The sequence below is a fragment of the Rana temporaria genome, chromosome 9 (genome assembly GCF_905171775.1).
Source record: "Rana temporaria chromosome 9, aRanTem1.1, whole genome shotgun sequence".
Taxonomy (NCBI): domain Eukaryota; kingdom Metazoa; phylum Chordata; class Amphibia; order Anura; family Ranidae; genus Rana; species Rana temporaria.
In genome coordinates, this window is record NC_053497.1 from 105,919,072 (window position 1) to 105,938,025 (window position 18,954).

The window sequence follows — 18,954 nt, forward strand, 5'->3', positions numbered from 1 at the left end:
TATCGGTAGATAAGCCGACCTAACTCTGAATCTACGCCGGCGTTTGTTTAAGTGTATTCTCAAACAGAGATACACTTAAACAAAGCTAAGATAGGCCGGCTTGCGCCGTTCTATCTTAGCTTGCAATGTTTCTGTTGGCCGCTAGATGGCGCTTCCATTGCGGCCGGCGTAGATTATGTAAATGAGGGGATACGCCGATTCACGAACGTACGCCAGGCCTACACCGTCGCATTACGTAGTTTCCGTAAGGGATAGGCCGCCTAAAATTATTCCACCTATGAGGTGGAATAACAATGTTAAGTATGGCCGCCGTTCCCGCCGCAAGGTTCGAATTTTTTACGTCGTTTGCGCAAGTCGTCCGCGAATCGGGATTTACGCCGTTTACGTACACGTCAAAATCAATAGGCCCATATGGCATACTTAGCCACAATGCGCACTGGGAAATGTAGTCGCCCGGCGCATGCGCAGTGTCAAAAAATCAGGGCTGTGGAGTCGGTAGATAAATGTTCCGACTCCGACTCCTCAGTTTTATGTACTTCCGACTCCGACTCTCCGACTCCTCTGTATTATTATACAAATGTATTTTATACATTCCTTGAGGGAAAGAAACGCAACCTACCACAGGACTACTGGCTGGGAAGCCAACAGTCTACTGTATTGCACAGTTTAAGCAAAAGACAAACACAATGAAAACAAAGTTTTTTTATTCTAAAACATGATTTTCCTAGGAGAATCCCATAGTCATGTTTAAAGTTTAAGCTAACAATCGGAGTTTACAAGTTTTTATAGCCTTAGCTAAATGACAGCAGTTTTTCCAATGGTTTACAGCTTCAGTCTTGAACTATTGGCCCTCCATTCCCTTCACTTATACAAGTGTCTCACTCTCTAGTCCTGCAAAAAACATATTTATTTAATCCTTCATCAGTGAGAGGCTAGGTTACACATGGACGCTGCGTTCCCTGTAAAAGCAGAACACAACACTATGGAAAGTATAAGTATTGCAGCTCCTAATTGTGCGTTGCGTGCCATATAGTGAAGCACATGAAAAGCATGCTTCTTCACGGTCACTTAACGTGTTCGTTTTGCGGTTACGTGAGGAACTGCATGCATTGGTCTTTATTCTTACAGTAGAGAAGTCATTAATTATAACTTTTTGTGAATTGGGACATTTAAACTTGCTTTTTTTTTTTTATTCCAATCTAAATTTAGTAGGAGTCGGAGTCGGTACATTGTTTCCCGACTCCGACTCCAGGTACCCAAAATTTCCCCCGACTCCGACTCCACAGCCCTGCAAAAAACTTCAAAAAACGTGAGGTCAAGCCTCATTTCTATACAACACGCCCCACTCCAAGCAATTTGAATTAGGCGCCCTTACGCCCACTCGTTTTAGGCTACACCGCCGTAGATTAGCAGGTAAGTAGATTGTGAATCACTACTAGCCTAACTAATTTACGGCGGTGTAGCCTAAACAGGCTAGGCTAGGCCGCCCTAAAGTTAGGCAAATGTGTGTGAATCTACCTATAAGTGGGTTTAGGTGCAAAGTAATGAGCAAACTTGAAGTATACACCAAGTGGGTTTAGGTGCAAAGTAATAAGCACACTAGCAGTATACACCAAGTGGGTTTAGGTGCAAAGTAATGAGCAAACTAGCAGTATACACCAAGTGGGTTTAGGTGCAAACTAATGAGCACACTTGCAGTATACACCAAGTGGGTTTAGGTGCAAAGTAATTAGCAAACTTGCAGTATACACCAAGTGGGTTTAGGTGCAAAGTAATGAGCAAACTTGCAGTATACACCAAGTGGGTTTAGGTGCAAACTAATAAGCACACTTGCAGTATGCACCAAGTAGGTTTAGGTGCAAACTAATAATGTGATTACTAATGCAGTAATCACACTGAGCACACGGGCAATACAACACGTGAGAAGAACACTGCTGCTAACACAATCAACTGCCTGACAGATTAGGAAGAACTAATCTAACTAAACTATACAGTGTATAAATATATGTACAACACCTGGGATGTATATATATCCTCTACACACTGTGGCCCGGATTCAGATACGAGTTACGACAGCGTATCTCCAGATACGCCGTCATAACTCTGAGTGTGCGGGGTCGTATCTATGCGCCTGATTCTTAGAATCCGTTACACAGATTTCCCTAAGATCCGACCGGCGTAAGTCTCTTACGCCGTCGTATCTTAGTTGCATATTTACACGGGACGCTAGGTGGTGCTTCCGTATATTTACGCATAGAATATGTAAATTAGGTAGATACGCCGATTCAGAAACGTACGTCCGCCCGGCACATTTTTTTACGTCGTTTACGTAAGGCTTTTTCCGGCATAAAGTTACCCCTGCCAGTGTTGCCATCCTACCAGATTGAAATTTACTGGCACAGGCAAATTTTTACGGACATTTTACAAAAGTTACAAAATTACAGTTTTAAGTGCAAATTTCAGTATTTAGGCTACTAACAAGTACACTATGCAAATAGTAATACGATTTAAGGTACATAAAGGTAAAAAAACATATTTCTGTTATTTTCGCTATAATAGTCCATCGGTTTATGTTCCCCACCAGCTCCTGCCACCATCACCTCCTGCCAGCTCTTGCTACCATCACCTCCTGCCCCCACCAGCTCCTGCCACCATCACCTTCTGCCAGCTCTTGCTACCATCACCTCCTGCCCCCACCACCTGCACCCACCAGCTCCTGCCATCACCTCCACCACCACCATCACCTCCGGCCACCTCCTGCCGCCACCATCACCTCCTGCCGCCACCATCTCTGAATAGCTCCTGCCCCCACCATCACCCCCTGCCACCATTACCTCCTGCCAGCTCTTGCCACCATCACCACCTGCACCCATCCCCTGCCAGCTCTGGCCACCATCGCCTCCTTCCGCCTCCACCTGCACCCACCACCCTCACCTCCTGCCACAATCAGCTCCTGTCAGCTCTTGCCACCATCACCTCCTGCCCCTACCACCATCGCCCCCTGCCAGCTCTTGCCACCATCACCTCCTGCCAGCTCCTGCCCCTACCATCACCCCCTGCCAGCTCTTGCCACCATCACCTCCTGCCCCCACCACCATCTGCACCCACCACCTTCTGCCATCACCTCCATCCCCCACCACCTTCTGCCATCACCTCCTGCCCCCACCACCATCTCCTGCCACCACCACCTCCTGCCAGCTCTTGCCACCATCACCTCCTGCCCCTACCACCACCTGCACCCACCACCGCCAGCTCCTGCCCCTACCACCATCACCCCCTGCCAGCTCCTGCCCCTACCATCACCTCTTGCCCCTACCATCACCTCCTGCCCCCACAACCATCTGCCACCACCAACTCCTGCCACCACCTTCTGCCACCACCTCCTGCCAGCTCTTGCCACCTTCAACTCCTGCCACCAACACCACCTTCTGCACCCACCACCCCCACCTCCTGCCATAATTGGCTCCTCTCAGCTCTTGCCACCATCACCTCTTGCCAGCTCCTGCCCCCACCACCTCCTGCCAGCTCTTGCCACCATCACCTCCTGCCCCCCCCCACCACCTCCTGCCAGCTCTTCCTGCCATCACCTCCTGCCCCCACCACCTCCTGCCAGCTATTGCCGCCATCACCTCCTGCCCCCACCACCGCCTGCCAGCTCTTGCCGCCATCACCACCACCTGCCAGCTCTTGCCGCCATCACCTCTGGCCCCCACCACCACCACCTGCCAGCTCTTGCTGCCATCACCTCCTGCCCCCACCACCTCCTGCCAGCTCTTGCCGCCATCGCCTCCTGCCCCCACCACCTCCTGCCAACTCTTGCTGCCATCACCTCCTGCCAGCTCTTGCCGCCACCACCTCCTGCCAGCTCTTGCCGCCATCACCTCAGATTTTACCTCACTTCCTGTTCTGGACACAGACAGGTGTCATATCCCCCTCATTAATAAAAAGTGTCCTTTGTGCTATAATGAACTAATAATGTATAACCAAACAAAGAGTGACAGTGCAGCAAAACCTATGAGTGTTTACAATACACAAATGGAATGATATTAAAATAGGGGTTTTGCGCAAAATCTACACATACTCAAAAAGGTGATGGTGGTGAGTGTAGCTCAATCAAAAACAGATGAACAGATCAATAATGCAACATTATATAAGGTGTACATACAATCTAAAATAATCACTTATTTAATTTATTTATTTTAGATTGTATGTACACCTTATATAGTGTTGCACTATTGATCTGTTCATCTGTTTTTGATTGAGCTACACTCACCACTGTCACCTTTTTGAGTACATGTAGATTTTGCGCAAAACCCCTATTCTATATATCCCCCTCATTACTATATCAAAATATTACAAAGTTTTGTCCCTACTGCTCCTTTCCCATCTCACTGGAATCAGGCATGTAATTATAGTATATATAGTGTTGGTCCTCTTTCAAAATGGAGAAATTAAATAAAATACCATCCATTCCTCATTACCATCATTAGCCGCCCTCCTCTCTATGGCTCCATTCCGTCCTGTATGCATAAACACAACCAGCATGGAAACTAGCCCTGGAGACTACAACTCCCAGAAGTCTGTGCGGCACTCCGGATCAGCCAATCAGTTCTGGAGACTAAAACTCCCAGAAGTCTGTGTGGCACTCCCGATCAGCCAATCAGTTCTGGAGACTACAACTCCCAGAAGTCTGTGCGGCACTCCCGATCAGCCAATCAGTTCATATCCCAGCATCCTTCACTCCCGCCACAAGTGTGTGTCACAGACATCTGGGGAGGTCACTGTAGTCCGATCTCGGTCAGCTCAGCTGTTCTGTATATTCCGTTAACTGCGCATGCGCAGCCCGGCCGAGCGGATACAAGCTTTCCCGAGCCCGGCCAGCTTCGGAACGGCGCATGTGCAGTTGCATGGTCGGCTCGCGGCCATCTTTTTTACAGGCACCCGATGCCCATAACGGACTTCACGCACACCCCGAAAAGGGGGTTAAATGTACGTGCCGTCTGTAAATTAACGGACGGTTGGCAACACTGACCCCTGCTCTATGAGGCGTAGCCAATGTTAAGTATGGACGTCGGGCCAGCGTCTAATTTTGCGTTGTTTACATCGTTTGGGTAAGTCGTTCGCGAACAGGGCTTTGCATAAGTTACGTTCACGTCGAAACCAATGAGGCTTTGCGGCGTAATTTGGAGCATGCGCACTGGGATACGTCCACGGACGGCGCATGCGCCGTTTGTAAAAAGCGTCATTTACGTGGAGTCACGAGTAATTAAAATAAAACACGCCCACCTCCTCCACATTTGAATTAGGCGGGCTTACGCCGGCCCAGTTACACTACGCCGCCGTAACTTACAGCGCAAGTTCTTTGTGAATACGGGACCTGCCGCTGTAAGTTACGGCGGCTTAGTGTATCTGAGATATGCTACGCCCGCCGAAAGATATGCAAATGTGTCTGAATCCGGGACTGTAAATTTTTTTTTTTTTTAACAGTAAAATCGGGACTGTAAATTTAACTGACTAGCCTGCCTGCTCTATCTAGCTAGAAAAAAAGACAATCTCTCTCTCTCTCTGTCTGATAAGTAACCAGCGCCGGAACACACTACACGAGGCTGCCCTGCAGGCGGCCTTTTATAGTGTGGGGCGTGTACTAAAGCCCTGAGCCATAATTGGCCAAAGCCGCCCTGAGCCATAATTGGCCAAAGCCACCCTGGCTTTGGCCAATTACGGCTCTCTTTACTGACGGAGCTGTGATTGGCCAAGCATGCGGGTCATAGAGCATGCTTGGCCAATCATAAGCAAGCAATGCCGCAGTGAATTATGGGCCGTGGCCCGTCACTCGAATTTGGCGCGAACGACCCGTTTTGTTCGTATTTCGATGAACGATCGAACATAGGATGTTCGAGTCGAACTTACGTTCGACTCAAACACAAAGCTCATCCCTAGCCATAAACATGATTTTATTTAATGTTAGCTGTAAACAACAAGCTCATACTGGAAATATATAAACACTTACCTTTAAAAGAGCAAATTTTCCAAGGATGAGGGCTGGTCTCCAAGAATTCTTCAAAAAGACTGTATGTGGTCATTGGCAATAAGTTTAAAAGGATAAAAATAAAACCTATAAGTTAAAAAAAAAAAAATTGCCTTTAAAAAATATAAAAATGAAGGAACACTATCATCATTTAAATGGTACAAAGAATATAACCAAATTTGTAAAACATAAATCAAGGACGCAAAAATTCAAGACGACAGATTGCAAAAGATAGTAGGACAAACCCTTCAAATATATTAATAGAAAAAAGGTCAGGTCTGTAGGCTCTTTACAAAATAATCTAAAGTGGGTGACTGGGGACAAAGAGAACGCACATTTATTAACCACTTAAGGACCGCCGCCTGTAGATATACGTCCACAGAATGGCATGGCTGGGCAGATGGACGTACCGGCACGTCCTGTACATCTACCCAGCCGTGGGTCGCGGGCGCGCGGTCCGAAGCTCGGACCGCGGGACCCGATCGAAGCTGGGGTCCCGCGATCGGTCCCCGGAGCTGAAGAACGGGGAGAGCCGCGTGTAAACACGGCTTCCCCGTGCTTCACTGTGGCGGCTGCATCGATCGTGTCATCCCCTTAATAGGGAGACACAATCGATGACGTCACTCCTACAGCCACACCCCCTACAGTTGTAAACACCCACTAGGTGAAACATAACCCCTTCAGCGCCCCCTGTGGTTAACTCCCAAACTGCAACTGTCATTTACACAATAAAGAATGCATTTTAAATGCATTTTTTGCTGTGAAAATGACAATGGTCCCAAAAAGGTGTCAAAATTGTGCGAAGTGTCCGCCATAATGTCGCAGTCATGAAAAAAATTGCTGATCGCCGCCATTAGTAGTAAAAAAAAAAAATTCACAAAAATGCAATAAAACTATCCCGTATTTTGTAAACGCTATAAATTTTGCGCAAACCAACCGATAAACGCTTATTGCGATTTTTTTTACCAAAAATATGTAGAAGAATACGTATTGGCCTAAACTGAGGAAAAAATATTTTTTTCATTTTATTGTTGAGGGATATTTATTATAGCAAAAAGTAAAAAATATTGATTTTTTTTTCAAAATTTACGCTCTATTTTTGTTTATAGCACAAAAAATAAAAACCGCAGAGGTGATCAAATACCACCAAAAGAAAGCTCTATTTGTGGGGAAAAAAGGACGCTAATTTTGTTTAGCAGTCACGTCGCACGACCGTGCAATTGTCAGTTAAAGCGACGCAGTCCCGAATTGCAAAAAGGGGCCTGGTCCTTTACCTGCATTTTGGTCTGGGGCTTAAGCGGTTAAAATACCTTCTTTAGCTCTGCGTATACAAAGGAGCATGGCTATAATGGAGACAGTATTGACAAAGCCCCAAATGATCCACAATGGCTCAAAAGTGATATGGTCCAGAAATATTTAAACAGAATAAATGTGGATAAAGCACCTGGTCCAGATGGCATCCACCCATGGATCCTAAAAGAATTTAGCTCTGTAAATTCAAAGCCGTTGTTTCTCATTTTTAGGGACCCTTTAATAACTGGAATAGTACCACTGGATTGGCATAAGGCCAACGTGGAGCCTGTATTTAAAAAGGGACCAAAGTCTTTACCAAGTAACTATAGACCTGTTAGTTTAACTTCTATAGTTGGGAAAATACTGGAGAGTTTAATAAAAGACCACATAGATAAGTTCTTGATGGAAATAAAATATATTTTAAAGCAACAAACAGCATGTATTCATGAAAGACAGAAGTTGTCAGACAAATCTGATTTCTTTTTATGAAGAGGTAAGTAAAACCTTGGACAAAAGGGTGGCTGTGGATGTGGTATACTTGGATTTTGCAAAGCGTTTGACACAGTTCTCCACACATGGCTAAAGGTAAAGTCTACAGGCTTTGAAATATCAGTTTGTAAATGGATAGAAAACGGTCTAAAATACCTTATTTAGAGAGTAGTGGTTAATGATTCATACTCTTAATGGGCTAAGGATTCACTGCTTAAAGGAGTTGTAAAGGTAAAAGTTTTTTTACCTTAATGCATCCTATGCATTAAGGTAAAAAAACATCTGACAGCACCGCCCCCCCCCCGAGCCCCCGTTTTACTTACCTCACCGTTCGAAAGTCCCGGGCGCGTGCTTGTCGTCCTGCTCGGTTCCCAGCCTGGCCGTTGATTGGCTAGGCTGGGCGGATTGATAGCAGCGCAGCCATTGGCTGGCGCTGCTGTCAATCACAGCGGATGACGCGGCGCGCCGGGGGGGCGGGGCCGAGTGATACAGTCGGCGGCTATGGCCGCTGCTGTATCACGGGAGCGCGCTCGCAAAAGCTTTCCACCATGCGAGGGAGCTCGCATGAACGTGGAAAGCTTTTGCGAGGAGGAGCCGAGACAGCCGCCGAGGGACCCCAGAAGACACGGATCCGGGTCACTCTGTGCAAAACGATCTGCACAGTGGAGGTAAGTAGAACATGTATGTTATTTAAAAAAAAAAAAAATTGTACCTTTAGTGTTCCTTTAATGCAGACATTAAATTGTTTGCGAAAGTCTTAGCAGAACGAATGAAAGGGGTAATGACCACACTGGTCCATCCGAATCAGGTGGGATTTATCCCAGGAAGGGAGGGGAGGCATAATGGGGTGAGAGCCTTACTCCTCCTTCAGAAGATAAAAGAGAATGGGTCCCCAGGTCTACTCCTGTCAATAGATGCGGAAAAAGCATTTGACAGGGTAGACTGTGGACTCATGACACAAACACTGGAAAGTATGGGAATTGGACCTAGGATGATCCAGTGGATGAAAACATTATACCATCACCCCTCTGCAAGGATTAAAATAAACGGCACGCTATCTCCAGCTTTTGAGATGAAGAACGGGACGAGACAGGGTTGCCCCCTGTCCTCCCTCCTGTTTGTGCTGTCCCTAGAACCTCTTCTTGCTACAGTCCAAAATAACCCGGATATCAAGGGCATTAAGGTAGAAGAAGAAGAACATAAACTCTCAGCCTTTGCGGATGATGTACTATTTTACATTATCAACCCTAGGACCACATTATCGCATTTACTTAAAATTCTTAAACAGTATGATGAGATATCAAATTTTAAAATCAATGTAACTAAGACAGAGATTTAAAATGTCAACATTAGTAAAGTAGAAGAACAGCTCTTAAGGGACAAGTTCAACTTACCCTGGCAGAGGGAACTTAAGTATTTGGCCATAACATTGGCCAATTCAATAAAGAAAAAAAGAAAAAGGGAAATAAAAAAAATAACAAACAGACCAATATCATGGATAGGACGAATTAACATTCTGAAGATGGTTCTTTTTACCAAAGATCTTGTATAAATTCTAATGATACCAGTAGTAATACCTCAACCTTACTTCAGAGTGCTAAATACCATGCTAATGAATTATGTATGGAAGAACAAAAAACATAGAATTTTCTTTCTGGTATTAAAACAGGATAAGAAACATGGAGGGCTATCTATCCCCGATATTAGAAAATATTATAATGCGGCGGTACCAGGGCTGTCTTAATGAGAGGGCACACCTGGGCACTGCCCAGGGGCTCCAGCTGCATGGGGGGCCCCTGCACTTTCCCCAAAGCAGCTTGGCCTTGAGCCCACGCTGCCCCGAATTTCGGGGCACCATGATGGCACTGAGAGTGATAGATGCACAGGGGAGGCAGTGTGCCGCCTACCCACTTGATGTCTGTTTACCTGCACTGTCATCATTATTGGGGCCCCAGAGCATTACTTTGCCCAGGGGGCCATGCTGCTATTAAGACTGCCCTGGGCGGTACTGTCTCGGGTAGTGGAGTGGGCCAAAGATAAACAGGAAAAAAGATGGGTAAAAATTTTAAATGCACCTTCAAAGACACAATTGGGAAGTATAATATGGAATCCCCCACAGTATAAAGCACTAGATGATAACACTCATGTTTTGACACGGAACACACTGAGAATATGGGATAGGTTGCACAAACAAATAGATAGGGATTACAATTCACCTCTTATAGATTTAAAAGAAAATGAATACTTTGCACCGGGGAAAAAAAATAGTGGGAGGAAACTGGATAAAAAAGGATTAAGTACAGTTAAGAGATATAATAAAAAGAGGGAGAATTATGTCACTTCAGGAGTTAAAATACAAGGAAGAATTAATGATAATTGATGAGTGGCGGTATCGCCAGTTGTGCCACTTTGTTCAAAACTTACCCCAGCCAATAATGTCAGGGGAGGAGCTTACACCGTTGGAACGGCTATGTACAGCAGATAGCTCAAAAGGTATCATCTCAAAACATTATAAACTGCTATTGAAAGTGGACGAACTGGAGATGCCCCCATTCATTAAAAAATCGGAAAAGGAGTTGGGAACACAAAGGGATAAAATCACTATAGAAAAAATTATAAAATTTACCCACTCCTCTGCCATAGACATCAGGACCGCAGAAATTAACTACAAGTGTATAACAGGGTGGTATGCAACACTGGATAAAATAAGTAAATTTCAAGAGGGACAGACGGCAGACTGTTGGCGAGGGTGTACAACAAAGGGAACAATGGCCCACCTGTGGTGGGAATGTTCCAAGATTAAAAAATACTGGGAGAAAATCCTGGGCCGGATAAAAAAAACTACCAAGAAGGAGATAAAAAAAGATCCAAAAAGAGGCAGTAAAACATTACAAAGAGTCACTGATCCCTTATTTATTAAATGCAGCTAAAAGGATGATCCCAAAAAAATCCCCAAAAAATGGCAAGAGGTTGAAAGCCCATGGGCGTGGATAGATTTGGTGGAAGAGACATATAGGATGGAGGAGCTCAAGCAGGGGCGGACTGACAACTCATGGGGCCCCCGGGCAATAGAAGATTATGGGGCCCCTGGGATTACAGATGGCCACCATGCCAGGAGGCAGTGCAGAGGAGGGGCAGCTAAAATCTCAGGATTTTCACATCAAAAGCATGTCGGTTTCGGACATATCAGGGACAGATCTAAAAAAAACATAGATTTTTACATACTGTCCCTGATTTTACTGAGCCTGGCAACCCTGATGGGGCCCCCTAGTGGCATGGGGCCCTCGGGCAGTGCCTGAGTGACTCAATGGTCAGTCCGCCCCTGAGCTCAAGTATAGTATAGGAGAGGAAAAAACAGGAATTAAAGATAAATGGAAAAAATGGAAAGAATTCAAGTTATTCGAGTTATGCGGAAAAATTAAGAGTACTGTGAAAAGAGGGGACAGAAATAGGAAGAAAGGAAAAACTGCCAAATGGGAAGAACAGGAATCAAGAGGGAAAGAGTGGGGGGGTTGGATGGGGGGTCTTAGTGGGAATTTTCTAAAATGTTTTTTATATGGAAATTTATCTGGCTGTTCCTTATTGGAATTGTAATGGCCAATATGCTTGGAATTTTGATAAAATAAAACAAATAAAGAGTAAAAAATAAATAAAAAGCAGAGTTAGGCTTTAAGCCACACCCAATATTCAGCCCAACGTGGTCAAGCCCAATACCGCCAGGGCTCGCAGCATTTCCACTTCCAAGGTTGGGAGCTTTTATAAACGACTTTCTTGGAGCCTATCCATGCATACACCATATGCATACCTCCCAACTTTTTGAGATGGGAATGAGGGATATTTATTAGCAAAAGTATGTAAGCATAGGACACGCCCACCTGCCACACCCCCTTAAAGGAGAATTATACAAAAAAAATGCATTAGTTAAAGGGACACTAAAGGTTCATTTTTTTTTTTAAATAACAAACATGTCATACTTACCTCCACTGTGCAGTTCGTTTTGCACTGAGTGGCCCCGAACGTTCTCTTCTGGGGTCTCACGGCCGCTAACCTCCTCTGGGAAGCTCTCTTCCGAGGGGGTTAACTTACAGGCACGCTCCAGTGTCATACACTCGGCGTACATAGCCAGTGAGTGTATTACTCAGCCCCGCCCCCGGGTCATTGGATTTGATGGACAGTAGCGGGAGCCAATGGCTGCGCTGCTATCAATCTATTCAATGAAGAGCCAACAAGACCTGGGGAAAGCAACGCGGGATCACCCCCACGGAGATTCGGGGCTCAGGTAAGTAAAATGGGAGCTCAGGGGGCCGGAGGGTGCAAGGTGTTTTTTCACCTTAATGCATAGGATGCATTAAAGCGGAGGTTCACCCGAAAACTTAATTTTTCACATTAGATTGATGCTCATTTTGTCAAGGGGAATCGGGTCGTTTTTAAAAAATCGAAGCAGTACTTACCGTTTTAGAGAGCGATCTTCTCCGCCGCTTCCGGGTATGGGCTGCGGGACTGGGCGTTCCTATTTGATTGACAGGCTTCCGACGGTCACATACATCGCGTCACGATTTTCCGAAAGTAGCCGAACGTCGGTGCGCAGGCGCCGTATAGAGCCGCACCGACGTTCGGCTTCTTTCGGCTACTTGTGACGCGATGTATGCGACCGTCGGAAGCCTGTCAATCAAATAGGAACGCCCAGTCCCGAAGACCATACCCGGAAGCGGCGGAGAAGATCGCTCTGCAAAACAGTAAGTACTGCTTCGATTTTTAAAACACTACCCGATTCCCCTTGACAAAATGAGCATCAATCTAATGTGATTTTTTTTTTTCGGGTGAACTCCCGCTTTAAGTTGAAAAAACACAAAGCTTTACAACCCCTTTAAACTCACAAGTGCTCTTTTTATTACCACTACTATTCCTTTAAAGCGGCTTTAGAACTTACAAGTGCTGCAGTTTAGTATTTGGATGAAAGGTTTAACACTGGCAAATACTTTTTTTTAAAGATAAAAAGTGCATTGTATATACAATGATATAGTTCAGACCAAAATAAGGGACAAATGAGGAAGAAAGAGGAACAAAGGGACCCTATTCCAACCAGGGACAGTCCCTCAAAATTAGGTTGGGAGTTATGCATATGTAGGTTTCCATGGATAAGCACCAGGAAAGAAAAATGACAGAAATGTAAACATTCAATTTTTCAGTATGTCACCAGAAAATTCTCTTATATGAGAAGATAATCTCTTTCCTCGTTGGTTCAACACTTAGACACGCCCCTTGCTTGTATAGAACGCCCACAGCGCCATACCTACAGACTCCTTCAACACAAGAAAAACTCCTCTCCCTAGTTGTGCTCGAGCTGACGAGAGCGGAGATGGAGGCGATGACGCATGCGTAGTCTAATCCTAGCTTTACGCATGCCCCGTAGCGTCGCTCCTGTTAGTCGAAGTATTGCGCAGGCGTAGGATCGCATGACGCGGCTGTCGGTGTGAGTCATTGCACATGCGCGATAGGCGCTCCTCGCTCTGGCCTGGCGCGCTCCCTCCTTGCTTGCTGTGTGAGGCGGATTCAATGAGTGGCCGGCGGGGGAGCTGAGAGCGAGGCCCGACCCCAAGGGACAGGTAATCGGCGGGGTTCAACTGCCTTGAACGTTAGCGAATCTCGAGCTTTATGACATGATCCTTTCAGGCTCTCCCTCTGGGTTGTTGGCACTCATTGTCGGCGTTGTCTAGGCCCATAGCACGCTCTTTAGGTACTGGGGCCCTTTATTCTCTGACAGAGTTCATTGGGGCCCTTTATGTACATGCGGTGGATTTTGGCAGTCCATAGACGTCTCTGAGGTCTTATATGTGTGTCCTAAGAGTTCCTGTCTGGTATCTTCTGAAGGTCTGTTTCCGTTCTGGGTATCTATGGGGGCCCATGCGTGATGTGGAGTCTCTGTAGGAGCACATCGCTGCAGGAAGGGTTCTATGGGTTCCCGGGGGCCCATCCCTGCAGGGAGAGCTCTGTGGGTTCCAATTCCTGCAGGGAGAGCTCTGTGGGTTCCAATTCCTGCAGGGAGAGCTCTGTGGGTTCCAATTCCCTGCAGGGAGGGCCCTGTGGGTTCCAATTCCCTGCAGGGAGGGCTCTGTGGGTTCCAATTCCCTGCAGGGAGGGCTCTGTGGGTTCCAATTCCCTGCAGGGAGGGCCCTGTGGGTTCCAATTCCCTGCAGGGAGGGCCCTGTGGGTTCCAATTCCCTGCAGGGAGGGCCCTGTGGGTTCCAATTCCCTGCAGGGAGGGCCCTGTGGGTTCCAATTCCCTGCAGGGAGGGCCCTGTGGGTTCCAATTCCCTGCAGGGAGGGCCCTGTGGGTTCCAATTCCCTGCAGGGAGGGCCCTGTGGGTTCCAATTCCCTGCAGGGAGGGCCCTGTGGGTTCCAATTCCCTGCAGGATGAGCTGTATGGGGTATAACATTGTATATGCTGCAGTACCAGTAGTGCTCCTTTAATCACAGTTGTGCAACTTTCAGAAAAATATGAAAAGTTTCTCTGTTCAGGGACAAATCTGTAAGTTCCTTATGGCCCATCTCTGCTGGTTCCTGGGGGCGATGGCAATGTCCTGCTGGGAGATCTCTGCAGGTTATATCAAGGTGTATGCTCATGGACTGACTCGAGTTGACGGGCTGCACAACACTGAACCCCCCTGGTCAGGGCCGTTTGAAGGAATTTGGGGGCCCCGAGCACCCCCCACATGCAAAGCCTATGTTAACTCTACACTTTTTTTTTTTTCTTTCTATTCTTACCTCACCTCCCCTTCTTCCCTGTAGGCTGCCGCTGTAGCGTGGCCGAGCTCCTCTTCCCCAGTCCCCTATCAGATAGTGGCCGGGCTGGGTACCGTGCGGTACAGGAGATTTAGTTTCCTGTCTTGCCGGACTGAAAGGAAGTGAGCACTCGGTGTGCACTTCCTGTCAGTCCGGCCGGGAACAGGAAACTGAATCTCCTGTACCACGCGTGGTGGCCGGACTGACAGGACTCCAGGTGGAAGGAAGAGGAGCTCGGCCACGCTACATCCTGGGAAGGGGAAGTTGGGGGGCCCCAGGTCAGCTAGGGGGCCCAAGCAATTGTTTGTTTTACCTGTCCTGTAGCGACGGGCCTGCCCCTGGTCCGTGGGGGGGGGGGGGTGTGGTTGCCTTCTATGAGGCCGGTAGCAGATGATGGGAAGGTTGTCAAACTAAATTTCATTGCGTTAGCCGCAGAGTCCATCTCTTAAACAGGCTGGTTCCCCATCCAACACTGCATCTGCCTTGTCCCCGCTGTGAGTGCAAGGTAGGCAGGGATTTGTGAGAGCTGAGAGGAAAGCTGTACTTTTAAACACAGGCCGTGTTTACAAGTGACAGTGGGGAGCGGTGTGAGAGAGCAAGAGGTGACAGAACAGAGTTCTGCCACGTCCTTGTTGGGGGGGGTGAGCTCTAGATGCTAGGGCCACATGAAATGGCCTGGCAGGCTGGAGTCGGCTCCCAGCATTGTGTTTGACACATGTGCTTTAAGACCTTAATTGACAGGTAGATCCTTTATAACCTTTAAAGAGGAAGTAAACCACGACTGGTTTTACTTCCTCTTTCGTTCACTGTAAACCCTGCAAATGAAAAGCATAATGGTCTAGTACAGTGTTTTTCAACTCCAGTCCTCAAGGCACACCAACAGGTCATATTTTCAGGCTTTCCATTATTTTGCACAGGTGATTTGATCAGTTTTACTGCCTTAGTAATCACCACAGCCGTTTCATCTAAAGGAAATCCTGAAAACATGACCTGTTGGTGTGCCTTGAGGACTGGAGTTGAAAAACACTGGTCTAGTATGCATCGCATACTAGCCCATTATGTGACACTTTTTTTTAAAAAATATATTTTTATTAGGTTTAAGACAAACCAACAAACAGAAACATACAAAATAAACAATACCACCAGAAAGCCAACCTGGTCATAAACGTTAGGAAATACACTCAAACATAGAAAAATAAACTGACATCAGTGCAAAATATAAAGTAGGCTCAGGTATAATACCTGGATATAGCAAAAGCGGAGGTCCAGACATTAGAGATCCCTGAGGCACGGCCCATCAATGGTCAAGCAAGAGTAGCAAGAGTAGTACAATCGGTGCTGGGAGAGGGTTAGCGGACTAGCCAACCATCTTCCCCAAATTTTGTAGATGGTTTTGTTATTTCTGAAATTCAAAAGTAAGTTTATACAGTGGGATAGCGTCATTAATTTTTACCAGAGGGATTTCAGAGAGGTCTGTGTGCCCTTCCAGGACAGTAAAATAGCTTTTTTAACATAGAAGAAGAGTATACGGAGCAGTCTCTTGGCATGTGATGATAGGTGTAATTCGCCAAAAAATGCCTTCTTGGGGTGGATTATGTTTGGGAGGCCTAGCGCCGATCAGATGAAAGCACCCACTTTTTCCCAGAAGTCCCGGACTACCGGGCATGACCAGAAGCCGTGTAAGAAATCGACGTCTTGGCCACAGCTGCGGAAACAGGCAGCTGAGGGCAGGCGACCCATCTTGTGTAACCTAGCCGGAGTGAGGTGGGTTTGATGAAAAATTTTGACCTGTATGATGCGGTCCTGGGAAGCAATAAGAGTTTTTATACATATCGCTAAATTTTGACCAGTCCTAGTCTACCAGGGAGATGTCCAGAGAGGTCCATTTTACCTGAGTTTTGTGATACCTGGGGTTAAAGTCAGTCATTAGGGCTGCCTAATAGGTGGAGACAAGTTTAGTGGGATCTGGCTGTCTGAGCAGTTTTTCCAACGGGGGCAGGTCAGTGGGATCATCCAGGGAGCCAAACTGGGCACGGATAGCATACCTGAGCTGGTAGTAATAAAATGGGTACGATCTTGGTAGATCAAAGTCTAAACGTAGCTGAGAAAAGGATTTAAAGCCCTGAGCATTGTACAGGTGGCATAAATATTTAACCCCCCCAGCGATTGGGATCAGGGATGGTTCCTGCAGATTGGGGTTAAACCACAGGGGGTTGTTGGGAGATTTCAACCAGGTGTGCCTGGATACTTTTGTGACAATATAACGGAAAGAGGAAAGGGAAGTGGCAAGTAGGGAGGTTTTGGGGCGATCAGGGACCCGGCCTTCTGTAGATAATATTATGTAGGGATCATCCAGGGAGCCAAACTGGGCACGGATAGCGATAGCCTGAGCTGGTAAGGTAAGTGGCAAGTAGGGAGGTTCTGGGACGATCGGGGACCCGGCCTCTGTAGAGGCTCCCTCCACGGAGGTACAGGCATTGGACGGAACCGGGCACAGCCACTCATGGATGTGCGCCAACTGGGATGCCAAATAATATAGAAAAGTTGGGAAATGCCAGACCTGCCAAGTGCACTGGCAACCATTGCTACCTTGGGGGAGCCACCCTTCCACAGGAAAGTATGTAGGAATGTGTTGATCCAGAAGCAGCAGAAAGCGTTTCTGGAATGAGAACTCTTATTTTTATATATATTTTTTTTTTTTTACTGTGGAACAATGAAAGTAATATTTACAGTAGTGATTATTTGCTCCTTTTCTACTATAAAGGGCAATTTTTTTTTCTGTTTTAAACTCATTGTGTTACGGACCGATTAATCAATTATGAAAATAGTGATCGATTAATTTCATAATCCATTATCTGTTTCAGCCCTAATATCAACCAAAAATCTAGAAAAAACACATGATAAAAATGTTATAAATTGAGTTGCAGTTTAGCGAGTAAAAGTATTTGATCCAGCAAAAGCAAAACATGACTCAGTGCTTGGTGGAAAAACTCTTGTTGGCAAGCAGAGGTAAGAAGTTTCTTGTAGTTGGTGATCAGGTTTGCACACTTCTCACAAGCCACTTCTTTGTGCCTTGGCAGTATGTTTTGGGTCATTGTCTTGCTGAAGACCCATCCATGACTAGGGGTGCAACGGATCACCACCATATATAGTCCCCACTGTAATGTCCACATCTCTCCCCACCCCCCCTGTATTGTCCACACCCCCCCCCCTACTGTATATAGCCCCACTGCACCGCCGAGCTCACCTAGGCCGCCGCCGGGTGTACCAAGATGTGTACCTAGGCCGAAGCCGCCGCCTTTCCTATGGCTGAGGCAGCGGAGCTCAATCCGCGGATCGTTGTCTGTAGGGATGGTGGTCATAGTCAGCATTTTTCGAGTTAATGCCAAAGAGCTCAATTTTGGTCTCATCTGACCACCGCACTTTCTCCCAATACTTCTCTGAATCATTTAGATGTTCATTGGCAAACTTCAGATGGGCCTGTACATGTTCCTTCTTGAGGACGGGGACTCGCCGTTTTTGGAGAAAGAAAAAATGCTGACTATGACCCTAAGGCGTTATTCAAGCGAAGCCTCATCTGCAATCCCAATGTGCTGGTAAAGCACCGCTAAGACCCTAAAGTTTTAGGGCGTTTTTGAAGTGCCTCAGTGTGAAAGGGTAAGGCATTTTTACAGCGCTTTCAATTCATTTTAATGGAGAGGGGCGTTTTTGGAGTGTTTTTTTTTTTTTTCAGCGCCCAAAAGCTGCTCCAAAGATGCTGCTTGCAGGACTCAGTGTGAAAGGGTCCATTGAGATTCATGGAGAGCATTTTATGAGTGTTTTAATAGCGCTAGTTTTAACGCTAAAACGCTTCAGTGTGAAAGGGGTCGAAGAGCACCATCCCTACAGTCAAGCACGAGATGGAAACATTATGCTTTGGGGCTGTTTCTCTGCTAAAGGTACAGGCCAACTTTGCCCCATGGTGGGCCATTGGACAAGGCCATGTATTGTAAAATCTTGGATTAGAAACATTCTTCCCTTTGTCAGAACACTGAAGATGGCTCGTGAATGGGTCTTCCAGCATGACAATGACCCAAAACATACTGCCAAGGCAACAAAGGAGTGGCTCAAGGAAAAGCACATTCGGGTCATGGAGTGAACTAGCCAAACTCCAGACCTTAACACTATAGAAAAGTTATGGAGGGAGCTGAAACTTTTAAGTTGCCAAGAAACCCTAAGGTTTTAGAGAAGATTCTGTAAAAAAAAGGACCAAAATCCCTTCTGAGATGTGTGCAAACCTGGTAACCAACTACAAGAAACATCTTGCCTCTGTGCTTCCCAACAAGGGTTTCTTTACCAAGTTCGAAGTAACGTTTTGCTT

General features: G+C 46.4%; 1 protein-coding gene across 2 annotated transcripts in view; it reads left to right on the forward strand.

The window, feature by feature from the left end:
- The first annotated feature begins 13,250 nt into the window (after positions 1–13,250).
- WDR5 (WD repeat domain 5) overlaps positions 13,251–18,954 on the forward strand; it is a 43,728-nt gene continuing 38,024 nt past the window's right edge. Inside the window, exon 1 of one of the 2 annotated variants that reach the window (XM_040324085.1) lies at positions 13,251–13,416. The gene's annotated coding sequence lies outside the window, so the exon portion shown is untranslated. The remainder of the gene's footprint in view (positions 13,417–18,954) is intronic. The other variant, XM_040324084.1, reaches the window with a different exon arrangement.